The 15,511-nt window shown below is 33.3% G+C and overlaps 1 protein-coding gene across 4 annotated transcripts in view; it reads right to left on the minus strand.

The window, feature by feature from the left end:
* Positions 1 to 15,511, minus strand: part of KANSL1L (KAT8 regulatory NSL complex subunit 1 like) — a 136,984-nt gene that overhangs the window by 71,070 nt on the left and 50,403 nt on the right. The gene's annotated exons all lie outside the window — the stretch shown is intronic.

Consider the following 15,511-nt stretch of genomic DNA (forward strand, 5'->3'; position numbering starts at 1 on the left):
TGCAAGCTTACAAGTGGAACAGTAGGATAGTGGGATAACTGCCAGGAGAGGCAACAAATTATACTTCTTTCGATCTCCAATTGGAAACTTTTGCTCAGAGAATAATAAAAATCCCTCAAAGGATAGATCCTTTGTGTGGTATACGCTCATAACGTAATTTCTCCATTTCTACTGTCACTCCCCTAATGCAAGCTTTTTTGTCCAGGAATACTCCAATAGCCTCTAACTGATCTCCCTCATTCACACTTTTCCCTCTTCAGTCCCTTCTATTACCAATCTTTTGGGAAAACAAATCTTATCCTTTCATGCCCTTTTCTCCCATCCCCACACTGCTTACCATTTCTCAAAGCCTTCCCATTGCTCTGGAGAAAAAGACTTCAAGTTTAAAAGGCCCTGACTGGCCTGGCACCTGCCATCACTCTCCTGCCTTATCTTGCATCTCACTCCTCCTTGCTCCCTGTGTTCCAGCCACACCACCTCCTTTCATTTCAAGTAACTCACACTCTCTACAGTACAAGATTTATTATATGTTATCTCTGCTTTACGGAACTTTCTCACATCCTCCTCTTCAACTACATAATTTCCAATAATCATTTGCCTCTCAATTCAAAAGTCAGTTTCTTAGAGAAGTCTTTCAGCCCTTGTTTCATCTCTCCAAAGACTACTCAAATCCCCTTTTGACCTTTGATAGCACTGTTCATCTGTCCTTCATAGCATTTTTCATAGTGATAATTTTGCATTCATTTGTATGACTATCTAATTAATGTCTTACTTTCTAGACTATAAATGGTGCAGGGACTGTGTCTGTTTTGTTCACCCTTGTATCAAGAAGTTCCTGATATTGTACCTTGCATACAGTAGATGCTCCATAAATATTTGTTGAATGAATAGAGAAATATACACATATATATTGTCAGGTTTATCATTCCAGCTCTGTGCTTTGTATAGTGCCTATATAAAATACATTATACCTATATAATTAGTTTAGTGAATGAGTAAACATTGAACATTTTAAATAACCTAAAAGCCAAAAGAGGTTCTAAACAGAAGGCTACAAGAGAGCTTTTAGAAGGTAAGATATATATTGACATGGCCTTGCATTTCATTCTAAATCTCTAAGTCTCGTTTACAAAAGGTAGCTTTTGGAAGTAAGATATGATGTATCTTATTTTATCATATAGTCAAGTATGTCCATCATAAATTTAGAATAAGCAGATAAGAACTATAATATGTTCTGATTTATAAAAAGGGCATCAATCAAGTCTAAAAATTTCTTCTAATCTAAAAAGTGCAAAACTGAGAGTTTAAGAAAATAATCAGAAAGTTCTGAGTTCACATTTTATTAACACTATTTACTTTCTCTAATAGTTATTTAATGACTTTCTGAAATCACTGGTTTTCTATTACAACCCTAGAAAATCCTGACAGTTAAGTTATGGATGATAACAAGAAGCATTCAATTTGCTACTACAGAGTATGAGTGGAAAACTTCAAATGAATTTTTTACAGTATATTCCTATACTTTGATTACTATAGGAACCAAAGTCCCAAAAGTGAATCAATTATTTTTTACCAGATATTCTACTGTAAATCATTACTAAAATCAATTCCTGCAAATATTATGCACTTATATTAATAAATAAAACAATCTAAAAATATGGGTATATGGGGGCATCGATTAGCTAATTTTTGGTGTTTTCTTGGTGGCAGTATTAATGGTAGAGGATGTGGAAGAACAGTCTAGTTTTGATCTTTCTTTTCTTTCCTTTTTTTTTTCCACAAACCCAGAATTTTTCATAGTAAATCACTCAAGTATTTAATAACCTTCTGCCTAAACCAAATTATGTTCTTAGAAGGATAGGAAAAATTGGAATATTATAATAACCTTATAATGCTGTGCTCAAATATTTTTAGTAAATAAGAAACTTTTGGGCCTAGTTTTGAGTTCAGAATGCTAGAACCATAAAAGCATAAAAAAGACTTCATGAGATTAGTTTTATCTGAGCAGAGAATATTTAACATAGAATTTTAAAATACTGTTTAAGAATAGTAGTTTTGAATATTTCTCATATTAAATACACTTTTAAAAAAGTAGAGGGACGCCTGGGTGGCTCAGTCGGTTAAGCATCCCACTTGATATCAACTCAGGTCTCGATCTTAGGGTTTTGAGTTCAAGCCCTCATTGGGCTCCATGACTTAAAAAATAATATAAAATTTACAAAAGGTAAAAATCAATAATGGAGAAGAGAATGGAGAATTAGAGTGTGCATTCTCAGAAAGATTATGATAGCCCCACCCCCAAACCCCAGTTTCCCATACACTCACGCACAGAATACCCACACCCACTGTCCTGGGTTGAATAGTGCCCTCACAAAATTTACATCTACCAAGAACCTCAGAATGAGACGTTATTTGGAAATACAGTCTTTGCAGATGTAATTAGGTAAAATGAGGTCATACAGGATTAGAGACTCTAAATCCAATCAGCGATGTCTTTATAAAAAGAGACAGAGAAACAAAGAGGAGACGCACCCAGGGAATAATGCCATGTGGATAAAGAGGTGGAGACTGGAGAGCTGGGCTACAAGCCAAGGAATGCCAAGGACTGCCAGCAACCAGCATAAACTAGGAAAAGGCAAAAACTGATTCTTCCCTAGAACCTTCATAGAGAACATGGCCCTAACACTTTGATTTTAAAATTCTATCCTACAGAACTGTGAAAGAGTATCTGTTATCTTAAGCCACTCAGTGGTTGTTACAACAACCCTAGGAAACTAATATATCCACAAAAATACACACCTAAAAATCTCTCCTCCTCATCAGTTGGAGTTCTTTGATGAATTCAATCTATAGCAGGAACCTTCTCCAAACTTCCCCTGATGTCAAATATCCTGCTACTAGTTGAATTTACTATCTTGTTTTCTCTTGATAGTGTTTGGAGAAATGAATGCATCACATACTCAGATAACTCAATGACATTTGGGATGGCATTAACCAATTTTATTTATTTTTTTAAAAGATTTTATTTATTTATTTGAGAGAGAGAGAGAGAATGAGAGATAGAGAGCACGAGAGGGAAGAAGGTCAGAGGGAGAAGCAGACTCCCTGCCGAGCAGGGAACCTGATGTGGGACTCGATCCCGGGACTCCAGGATTATGACCTGAGCCGAAGGCAGTTGCTTAACCAACTGAGCCACCCAGGCGCCTGGCATTAACCAATTTTAAAGAAATTAAATAAAATAGGGCTTATATAATATAAGCTTACTAAAATGGCCCACTATGGGCATTACTTGTTCTCCAAATGTCAAAAGTAAAACAACTCTCTCAAAGGACCAATGGATCAAGATAACAGGCATTATCTGGTACAGAGAAAACCCGTACCTTTACCAGGCCATTTCCCCTACCTTAGGTATTAAGTAGAAGAACTATACCCCTTACTCAAAAATACAAGTCTCTTTAACTCTTGTAATAAGAAAATGTGTTGAAGTACAATGTAATATGGTATTCTAATTAGGTATATACCTATTCTAAAAAAATACGGTATATCTTAATGCAGCCATTAAAATGGAAAATATTTTAAGTATAAAAAGCTTTGATATAGTATCAAAATAAAATCTAAAACTGTTTCTAATAAATCTTAACTATGAAAATGTATAAATATGATAGAAAAGAAATATACTCTGAGCAATATGATTTCTACTTTCTTTTTAGTATTTTGTGAATTTTCCAATTTTCCTACAATGAGCTTGTACTATTTTTCTAGACAAAAAATGTCATCTGAAAATCAGTCTTTTTATTTTTTGTATTAGAGACTTACTTTTTTAAGATTTTATTTTTAAGTAATCTCTATACCCAATGTGGGGCTCAAACTTACAACCCAGAGATCAAGAGTTGTATGCTCTACCGACTGAACCAGCCACTTAGCCCAAAAATCTTGGGAATTCTTAAAAACTGAGAATATGTGAATTCACTTTACTATGCTTTCTATATGTCAAAGTTTTCTATAATAAAAGGTAAAGAGAAAAAGAGACTATTGTAGTGCTATCTGCTATTTTTATCTCTGGCTCTTAACCTCATATGGTACTTTCTGTTTTTAAGTAATCTCTACACCCAACATGGGGCTCAAACTCACAATCCTGAGATCAAGAGTCGCATGCTCTACTGAGCCAGCCAGGTGCTCTTCAAGTGATAGTTTTTGAAGCATTAAGGCAAAGAGACTAGGAAGCGAATAATGGCAGTTATTTTTTTCTGAGAGTCGAGATATAAAAGTTTGTCAAACATTTCTAGCTAATCTATAGTTTGGGAGATACAATTCAGATTCTTCAATATAATCTCTGAGCTGTTTTTCTTACATAATTTGTTTGAAAGTTTGAAATGGAGACTTTCTATTTTACTAATTATAATTACTATTTTTCATTTTAAAGGAAAATTTGGAAATAAAGTTGAAAAAAATTTTTTCAAAATCCATCATCACAAAGAGTTCTCATTAAAATTTTGATTTATATCCTTCAAGTCTTTTTTCTATGAAATGATACTATACAATGATTTTGGTATCCTGATTTTTCTACTTAACTTTCCCAAATAAGCATATCACCGTATGATTTTTTTAATACTCACATGATATTCCATCCTGTGTTTATATCACAATTTATTTAAACATTCCCTCTAACATTAGGTTTTACACTTACAGGTAAAAAGGGGAAAGAAAAGTTTTTACAAAAGAAAATAATTCCTACTGGCATTACTTTAAAAACACAGCTGGGAAATTTTATTTCCTTATTGATGTCAAACATCTAGCTAATATAATAATTAATGTCATTCAAATGAACCCAAAATTATATTGAAAATTTCAGCCTAGAATATGCAGCTAAGTGTTTTCTTCTGAGAAGTGACTACTGAAGATATTAAGGATGAAAGAATTACTTTCTATGTAATTAGTTTGCCAGTTTAGCTGCAGTTTTTCAATCATGATACCCAATTAGAAAGAATGGTTGCATTTCAAGAGATAATTACCATTAGTGGAAATAAATAGCATGGCAATGATTCATTGGAATTTAATTTTATATCATGTTCTGGGTCTCATTAAGGCAAAAAGAAACAACAACAATAATAAAAATCTAGATATTACTTCAAATAGAAATTCACTTTCTCAGCAGATAATACCCCATGGGGTAAGCAAGGATCCATTTACAGCATTTTATCTTTATTTTAGAATATAAGATCTAAAAACAAATATCTCTATCATGATAAAATATAATGCTTCATTTGTTTGAAGACTCAATTTTTTCAGTTGCTCAGTTCCTGGTGACTCATCTTAGACCCTGCTGCCAAGATTAATAAAGCTAAAAAAACCATTCTAACTTCTGGGAGATACTGCCATTAAATAAGAGGTGGGGGTTGGGAATCAATGAATAACAAGTGGGCAAACAAGTACCCTGGAAAATAATTAACCAGGTGAATTTACTTTAGACATTGTGAGAGAACAGTTCATTAGGATATTATAAAAATGACCTTAAATATTTTTTGAAATTATATCAAACAATAAGCTCTATGTGATCCCCTAAAAATTAATATACAGAATAGGTGGCCAACTTTTAAAAATTCAAAACTTAAATTTCTTCTAACCTAATTATACACAAAAATTATGATATAATGTGATATAAAGCTAGAATAAGTACGCTTTATTAGAAGAACTGTAATACTTCACCTATGAGATTACTTATCTGGCAACGCCAAGTATACAGAATATGGATGAAATCAAAAAAAGCCTTTCAAATAACCCAAAAACCTCACTGTTCATACACAAAAGTTCACTGCTGTTACTGTTAGGAGAGGCCTTTTTTCTTAACAGAAAATGTCTCTTATTATATAGTACAAATATTTCTACCACTTTGGTTATCTGATCTTCTAGTCCATCATTAAATTAGATGAGACAAAGCAGCACTGCAGAATATAGCCATGACAGCAATAATGAAAATGTCAATCTGACTATGAGGGAGAAAAGACAAATGAGTACAAAATATTTTTTATGGAATGAAGATTACCTGCAAGAAATCTTAAGACATTTCATTCATTCAACAAATATCTATTTATGCCCATGATGTGACACCCACTGATCTAGATGCTAGGAAAAGGAGTTAATAACTCAGACTAAAAAAGTTCCTGCTCTGATGGAGCTTATATTCTCATCCAGGAAGATAATAAACAAGTAAAAAAAAAAAAAAAAAAAAAAAGAAAAGAAAACAAAGCAAAGCAAAATAATGTCATACATGTTATTTCATTTGATCCTCACAACAATCCAGGAAGCAGACTGTTCTCATTTGAACTGTGATTTAGAAAGTTGCCCAATACAATGCTACCAAATGTCAGAGTTGGGATTGATCTCAGATTTGTCTGATTCCAAAGGGATATTTTTTATTTTTTTTTTTAGACAGAGAGAGAAAGAGAATGCTTGCAAATGGGGATGGTCGGGGGAGGAGGAGGAGAGGGAGAAAGAATCTTAAGCAGGCTCCATGCCCAGTGGGGCCTGACATGGGGCTCGATCTCATGACCCTGAAATCATTACCTGAGCTGAAATCAAGAGTTGGATGCTTAACAGACTGTGCCACCCAGGTGCCCCCCAAAGGTGTATTTTTTTATGTTTATTTATTTGAGAGCGAGCGAACGCGCACAAGCATATGCATGAGCGGGAGAGGAGCAGAGGGAGAGGATCTCAAGTGGACTCCATGCTGAGCGTGGAGCCCTACACAAAGTTTGTTCCCATGACCCTGAGGCCATGACCTGAGCCGAAATCAAGAGTTAGACATTCAGTTAGCTGAGCCACCCAGGCACCCCTCTTTTTTTTAAGATGTGAGAGAGAAAGTGGGGGGGGGGAGGGGCAGAGGGAGAGAGTCTCAAGCCAACTCTGCACTGAGCTGCAGAGCCCAACGTGGGGCCTGATCTCATGACCCTGAGATCAGGAGTTGGAGATCACAACCTGAGCCGAAACCAAGTCAGACACTTAACTGACTGCACAACACAGGCACCCCCCAAAGGGATACTCTTAACTATGAGTTTTCTCATAGCACTTGATCAGGGTTTAAAATTATGCATTTATTTCTGTGATTATTTGGTTGATGTCATTTTTCCCCACCCAGACTCTACACCTAGAGTACAGAGAACACATGTGTTTTTGTTCAACATGTATCCCCACTGCCCAATCCAATGTCTGGCACACTGAGGTTACTCAGTAGGCATTTACTATTAAGTAAATTCTTTTACAGATATACAACTATTAATCTCCATAGTCCCTGAGGATGTGGCCAGTCATGAGCCTGAGTTATCAAGGAAAAACTGAATTAACTTCAGTATCATCCAAGAAAGGTAGTATGTAATAAATTTTATTAAACAATTCTTGGTTTATATGAAAGTTTCTAGCACTTGAGTAGAATCCTCATTCCTCTTACTGTCTTGAGTACCTCTTTCATAGTAACTTCTAGATTATGCTTTAAAGTTACTAAGACATGTTGAATAAAGTAATTTTTCTCTACTCACTAAGTCTCTTGATTTGAACTAACATAAAATGAATACATCCAAAGCAAAACACAAGAGTCATATGACAAAAAGATACATTTTAGGCTGTTTGGAAATCTTTGTTTTTATTGTTTTCTTGTTTAAAAAAAAGGAATTCCTCAAAAATAAACATTTAATTGAAAAATATTAGTACTAAAACTACTTTATAAATATTTGTGTACCAGTAAATTTAAAGATAAAGAGATAAGATGTGAAGAGATTAACTGACTTGCTCAAGGTCACAAAATGTCTAAAACAAAAAATATATAAAAATGTACACTCTATACTCATAACCATAAGTTACCCTAAAACCACTAAATCATAAAAAAACACTATAATTGATTAAAAATGAATACAAGTTACAATGGGGGGCAGAGATTAAATGTCCCAAGATGGTCTTTTGAGGAGGGATGTTTTAAGTAATTTGAGAATAAAACTCAACACTGTGTTTACCCCAAATTTTCAAGTGGTTGGTTTAATTATAGGGTCCCTTACCAACCAGGCAGACCAAAGGCAGGACAGCAACTTTGTATCTCCCCAAGAGATATGGAGAAACAGGTGGTACCTCTGATTCCTTGTACCTATATAATGAATGTTCAGTAAGAGCTGGCCCTACACAGGCCTTAAAATCCTTATCATTTTTTTTAAGATTTTATTGATTTATTTGTCAGAGAAAGAGAGAGAAAGCACAAGCAGGGAGAGCGGCCACAGAGCCAGGCTCCCTGCTGAGCAAAGAGCCTAGTGCAGGACTCAATCCCAGGACCTGAGCTGATGGCAGACGCTTAACTGACTGAGCCACCAAGGCATCCCTTAGAATCCTCATCATAACTCAGGCCACTTGGAAGAACTTTTTTTTAAAAAGTAAGAATAGTTCTAAATCAATGACTAGTATAATGCCACAAAATGAAAGAAATAAGAATGCCTACTATTTTAATATACATACTTAAAATATATAGTTTTAACATACATATGTCCTTGCATAAAAATATCAGTGGTTAACATTATTAGGCTGTTTCTTATATGCCAGGCATTGTTATAAGAGTTCTGTATATACTGTCTTATTTACTTCTCATACAATCATATGCTATCTCCGAATATCTGATATGTTTACTGCAAGAAATACATTTAACTCTCAGTCAATGATCTGTTTTGTGGCATACATTTTAATAGGCTAACACGTACTTTTTTAAGATAGTATGATTGTAAAAATTGGGTAAGAACGGAAACTGAATAATTGCCAAATGTTGGTTAAGACTTGATAAAATTTTTGGAGCAGAGAGAATATAAATATTTAGATGCTATAATGACTTTTAAGAACTATAAAGTAAATATATATTATTTATCTTGGTAAATTACCAAATTTCCTATCACTTTTAAATGTACCTTTTGTCTGTAACTACATTCTGTAACTTCCTACTATTATACTGCTATTATTAGGTCTGACATTTGTATTAATTTACACATTTCAGCTAAGTATGCACCTCAAAATTCACAAGTACATGTAACAGTAGTTTTCAGATCAGAGGAGACAATTATAAAAATACACTACAGCTGGATATCCTTTTCTTTAGCCATTCTTCATTTGCTTCCCACATGTATGAACGCTTTCATTGAAAAAGACAAGACATCCTAGATAAAGACAGATTTGACAGATAAAGGGCAAGGGTTCGTGCTCGCTTCGGCAGCACATATACTAAAACTGGAAAAGGGCAAGGGCTCTAAAATAGAAACTAGATCATTCTTTATCACCAAATTTTAAAGAAACACGTTACAATTTGTTTTAACAAATTAAATATTCTATTCCTTCCCCTATCTTAAAATTTTGATATTCTATATTATTTAAACAGTGTGCAACTAGTCAAATTTTGCTCACAGGTTTAGGATAATAATGCCATTTAATTTTTTTTTTCCAAACCTATGGTGGCCACTGTGTTTCCTACTTACCCTTTTTGAAGTATATAATTTGTATCCTATTTTTCTGAACTTTTGGATTGTGAAATGTAAGATACCAATAAATAAGTACATAAAATGTTTATCTTATGTTTAACTTGTAAATATGAAGCAATGCTTCACCTACTCCTTCACTATACCATAATCACCACTCAAGCCAAGAAATGGAATATTATCGGCACCTATGAAGCCTCCTCCCCGCCATGTGGACCTCCTCTTCATATTTAGCATAGAACGATAAAAGTAAATATAATTATATGGATATATTTAAACAAATAGTAGTAAAACATGTCTAGTGGGGCTATAAAAAAAAAAGTTGATGGCAACAATAGCATACAGGTCAGGAGGAAGGTAAATGGTTTTACATTGTTCTCAAGTCCTTGAGTTATTCAGGACACTGGTAAAAGTATTGATTGTGATTTAACTTATTTCATTTGTCCTTAGTTCCCTCTTGCATCTCAAATTACTTATCTAGGATCATCATTTTCCACTGCTTGAAACCCACCCTTTATGGGTATCATTATAATTACAGTCTACTAGTAACCTACTCTTTAGTTTTGATTTGTCTGAAGACATTTGTGTTTCACACTCAGACTTTAAAGATGCTTTCTCTAGGTACAGAATTTCTAGGCAGTTATTTCCTTTCAACACACTCAAGATACCATTCCACTGCACTGTGGTTCTTATTACTACTCTTGAGAAGTCAGCTGTTGGTCGAACTGTTCTGGTGATCTCTTTCTCCTTCCCTACCTCTGCTATTGCTTTTAGATGTGCCATTTGTCTTTGTTCCACCCCTACCCCTGCAGCCCCAAAGCCCCCGCCATTTCCTGTTTCTAGGGGTCTTTTTACTTGTCCTGCTTAAGAATCTGCATCCAGCTTCCTGAATTTGGTGTCTTTCATGAAATCCAGGTAATTTTTCAGCCAATCTCTCTTCAAATATTGCTTCTGTTCCATTTTCTAGCTTCATTCAGGTCTCCAATTAAGTCTTATATTAGATCTGCTCAATATGTTCTCACATTTTTAAATGACTCTTCTTTACTTTCCATAGTTTTGTTTCTTTTCCTACAATCTGGAATTTTTCTCCTAATCTATCTTCTATGTTACATGTTCTCTCTTCAACTATGTCAACATTGCCAAACTCACTTAATACTTAGTTTTTAATGTCAGTATTTTTCAGGAGTTTTATTTGGACCTTTTTCAAATGTGCTATTTAACTTTTATAGTTTCTTCCCTGCAGATATTTTCAAGCCTATCTTTTATTTCTAAAATCAAAATAAGCACTATTTTTTAAAAAATAATCAGTGTTTGATAATCCTAATATCTGAAAACTTTGTAATCTTTTTGCTATTATTTTCTCTTTATCCTTACTCTTATTGCTCTCTCACACATCTGATTATATTTAATTGTGTGCTGATCACTGCCTTGAAAAATTATTCCTGAGAATTTCCTGGAGCTAAGAAAGACAATGCCTTCCTCCAGAGAGAAGCTACATTTGTCTCCGCCATCTACCTTGTAGTATCACCCATTCCAAAACCATTTTAAACTAGGGATTCCTTGGATGACTCAATAATGCAAATTTGAACTGAAAATCCATGTGAAAGTCTTCACCATGGTCAAGCTATCTGAAAGATAGATAGGTTTTGTTTTCTTTTGTTTCTGCTCTGCTCAGCACCAAGGCAACTCTCCCCATGGTGCCCTACGTGGGGAAGGGGAAACAGTTTTCCTTCTGATTTACAGTTATTCTCAGGCTGTAGCCGGTGGAGGAGGATTTCCTTTCATCTCCCTACCACAGACAAGGTTTTGATTTGTTTCAGCTTTATCTTCTCACCCCACAAGCTATTAAAACTTCACTTGATTTTTGATTTGGCTTTGATTTCTCTTTCTCTCCCCACAAAGCTATCAAAACTCAATTTTGTCAGAATTTGGCCTCAGACAAAAGTAGATGCTGCGCTATGCTTACTTTTCTGGTTTCTTGCTTTTTCTTAGCTTTTGGCTTAGAAATATCATTAATATTCACTAATTTCTTATTTTCAAAATAAACAATAAAATATTTTTATTCAATCCAGCAATTCTACTTCTGGGTATATGTCCAAAATATTAAAAGCAAGGACTCAAACAAAAAGAAAAAAAAAAAGGATTCAAACAGATATTTGTATACTCATGTTCAAAGCAGCATTATTCACAATAGCCAAAAGCTGGCTATTCATATATTCACCCAGGGATCAATGAATAAACAAAATGTGGTCTCTACATAGAATGGAATATTATTCAATCTTAAAAAGGGAATGTTGACACATGCTATAATATGGATGAACCTTGACGACATTATGCTAAGTGAAATAACCCATTCACAAAAGGACAAATACTGTATGATTTTGCTTATACGAGATACCTAGAGTAGTCAAATTCATAAAGACACAAAGTAGATTGGTGGTTGCCAAGGAATGGGAAGAAGGAAAAATGGGTCCTTATTGTTTAATGAGTATGGAGTTTCAGTTTAGGAAGATGAAAACAGCTCTGCAGACGGATGATGGTGATTGCTGAACAACAATGTGAATGTACTTAATGCACTAAATGTAAAAATGGTTAAAATGGTGAATTCTATATTATGTACATTTTATCAGGATTTTAAAAGTTCTTATTCAAATGATTAATTTTCTTATCTTCACATTTACTTAAATACATAAAATGAATAGTATTTATATGCTTAATAAGGATATCTTCAGAAAGTGTTTTCTAATTGTCAAGTTTGAGTAACATTAACTAAGCCCTTATTCTTGAAAACCTTTGAATCTTAAAGATGTTTTCTTCATATATAATTACATGTGAAGAAAAAAACAAAAACAATGTTGGAAAAACACAAAGATATAAGAAATAAAACAAGGCCTCATTTAACATTTTACTCCCAGGAGCAAAAGGCTCATAAATAGATAAATTTCACCTTCCTTCAATACAGATATTTTTAAAATAAAACTTTTTCATTATTACTATAATATAAAATTGTGTTTCCAAGTAATTTCCAAAATCTATGGTAATATTCTCAAGTGTGAGTACTATAAAATAATCTATTAAATTTACAGAATTTCACTATTATGTGCTTGTTTATTTTACAAAATTTCAATTACAGAATACTTTTAAATTCTTAATTAGTTTACAGACATCAATTAAACACTTTCTGCAATACAGTTAAGGGTTTAAAAAAAAAAGAAAACAACTTAGAAACCACAAAACATCATTCTCTGGGGGTGGGCTGCTCATGTTATGAAAAAAGGAGGAGGGAAGGGAAGGGAAGGGAAATGAAGGGAAGAGGCAATGTTTGACTGGTCGATGTCTATCCAAACCTTTACCTAACTCCTACAGCTTCCTTTCCCACTCCTAACTTGGCTACAAATACTTTATAAACAACTTTATCTACACCCATCTTAATCTCTGTCATGCCACTCTAAAGGAACAAGTGTTTTTCCACCTTATATAAGATCTCTTCGTAACTTTAGGATATATTTCTACATTTACCATCTCTAGCTCTTTCCCTACATTTTAATAAAGATACTTACATTCCTTCTATTTTAAAAACAAAAATCCCTTTCTTGACCTTGTACATGCATTTTATTATAGCCTTTATAGTCAGTAACCTTGAAAGTATAATCTTGATTCCTTCTCTCTACTTCATCTCCACCTCTCTCATGAGCCCACTCTTACCTCTCTCCATCATGCCACTACTTGTGCTAAGGTCTCAGTTTATAACTGGCAAAGCCAAGAGACATTTTTCACACCTCCCTTTAGCATCTGACACAACCACCACAAATCCTCAAAATTTTCTACATTTCCTTCAAAGTTATTACTCTCTTATCTGTAAAATATTCCAGTTTCTATGTTCCTGGTTAAATAGACTTGTATATTATAAAGAGAATTTTTACAAAAATTTTAATGAAACCAAAAGTATCCCACAGTTTGTGGTAACAAAACATTTAAAAACAGTTATTAAATTATACATTTTAAACAAAACCCCAAATATTCTAAATTTGCTCACCTTTTTTTGGTGGGGGACGGTGCACAGAGGCAGAGAGAGAGAATCTTAAGCATGCTCCATGCCCAGCAATGAGCCCGAGGCAGGGCTCAATCTCATTACCTCACAACCTTGAGGATCATGACCCGAGCCAAAAGCAAGAGTCAGATGCCCGACCGAACCGGGCACCGGGCTCACCTTCTCTTTGATGAAAAGTAGCTATATTACATTTTCTAGCAAATGCTAGAAAATATTTTCTTCAAGAGAAATATATTTTGACAACAAATATGAAAATGCTTTCTGAAAAAAATGCTTTTTGAAACAGGAACTCATTTATATAGGAAGCATTTTGAAAAAAGTGATTACTGCCAAAAATATATTAATAAATTAGTAAAATTAATAAAATTAAAACACATTAGAATGTGTGTTTTAATTTTAGAATACTTCAAAAAGTTGGAGAACAAATTTTTATCTCTTCTTAAATGTTTCAAAGAATTTCAGTAGGTTTTAAACCTGTTCTAAACTTTTTTCATTTCCCTCCTAGCCCCCTGTTATAAACTTTCAAAAATAAACCTTCCAGTTAATTTGTAGGAGCAAATACCTGACATCAGGAAAGATGGCAATTACTAGCAGATTTCAAGAAGAACCTCTGAACTATTAGTAAACATAACTGAAAAAAATTTTATGTTAGTAAATAAAGCCAATGTTAACATCTCTTCCATTTGGAACCATGTATCTTTATGAGGCATCTTTTCAACTATGAAAGCTAATAAAATCAGGTATTTAAATAACTATACACAATTCCTTTATTACTACATATATTAAATAATTATATTTCACCTATGAGACTGCAAGCTAATTAAAAGTGGAGACTTGTCTTCATCTTTGTAACCCAGAACTTTGACTAAGACATAGAGCAAATAGTTATGTAATAAATACTGTGAATAACCAAAAATATAAGCACGTACATTAAAATGAAAATATGTACACAGATACATACATACATATATATGTAATAGTGTAATGTCTGGTTAGGTAAGCAAAATGTTACCTAAAATGGGCTTGACCCAAATCACAATGTTTCCACACCAATTTAATGGTGTTTAATGGCTCAACTTGTAATTATGACTTCCTTTTTTTTTTTAATTATGACTTTCTTAATTAGCATATGTTCTCCTAAACGAAGATATGAGTTGCCCTATACAATACATGAGAATCTCTGCTTTCAAAGTGAATATCAGTGATAAAAGGAATGAATATATAAAATCAACAAACAGTAAAGCAAAACCAGTAGAAGAACTTCTGTGACAAATCTATGAATTAATGACCCGGCACAAATGAAACAAAGTATTAAAAATTAGATTTTCAAAATAACAAATTAGAAATAAAACCCAAATAACAGTATATTTATTTTAGGACTCAGTTTATATACACTAATCTCATGAAGAATGTGATGGCTACTTAGCATAATTTTCACCATGGTATAAATTTTCCTTTCATGCTATATTAAACAAAATTTAACAATAAATTATATAATTATTACTATAAATACTTCCCAATAATAAATTACACTCAGTCCTCTATCGTAAAGAAGCCCACATTACAATTTTATTTGAAAAAAATTTAGAAAAATAATATTCTATTAGCATCTTTAATTCTAATTGAATCTTTAAAATAGAAAAATAAAATAAAAGAGAACACAAAAGCTGTTCGCAAAAAACGAATTAGGATCCCATGTATGTGTGTGTATGTGTATTCACTGATATAATAAATTGCTAAAGGTTACAGTAATTACTAAACTAACTACATTCAGAGAAAAATTTTACCTTATAAAAGCTGAGGTACAAAATGATTAAGTGAAACTTAAACTGAATTTTATGGATGATATCTACCAATCTTGTGTGCCCAAACGATATCTAGGGTCTTTTTTCTTAAACTGTATAGAAGGCAGTATGGAGCTAAAGAATATAAACTGTACAAAATGGAAGGTATGTTTAAAAAAAAA

Source organism: Zalophus californianus, chromosome 3, assembly GCF_009762305.2.
Source record: "Zalophus californianus isolate mZalCal1 chromosome 3, mZalCal1.pri.v2, whole genome shotgun sequence".
Lineage (NCBI taxonomy): Eukaryota > Metazoa > Chordata > Mammalia > Carnivora > Otariidae > Zalophus > Zalophus californianus.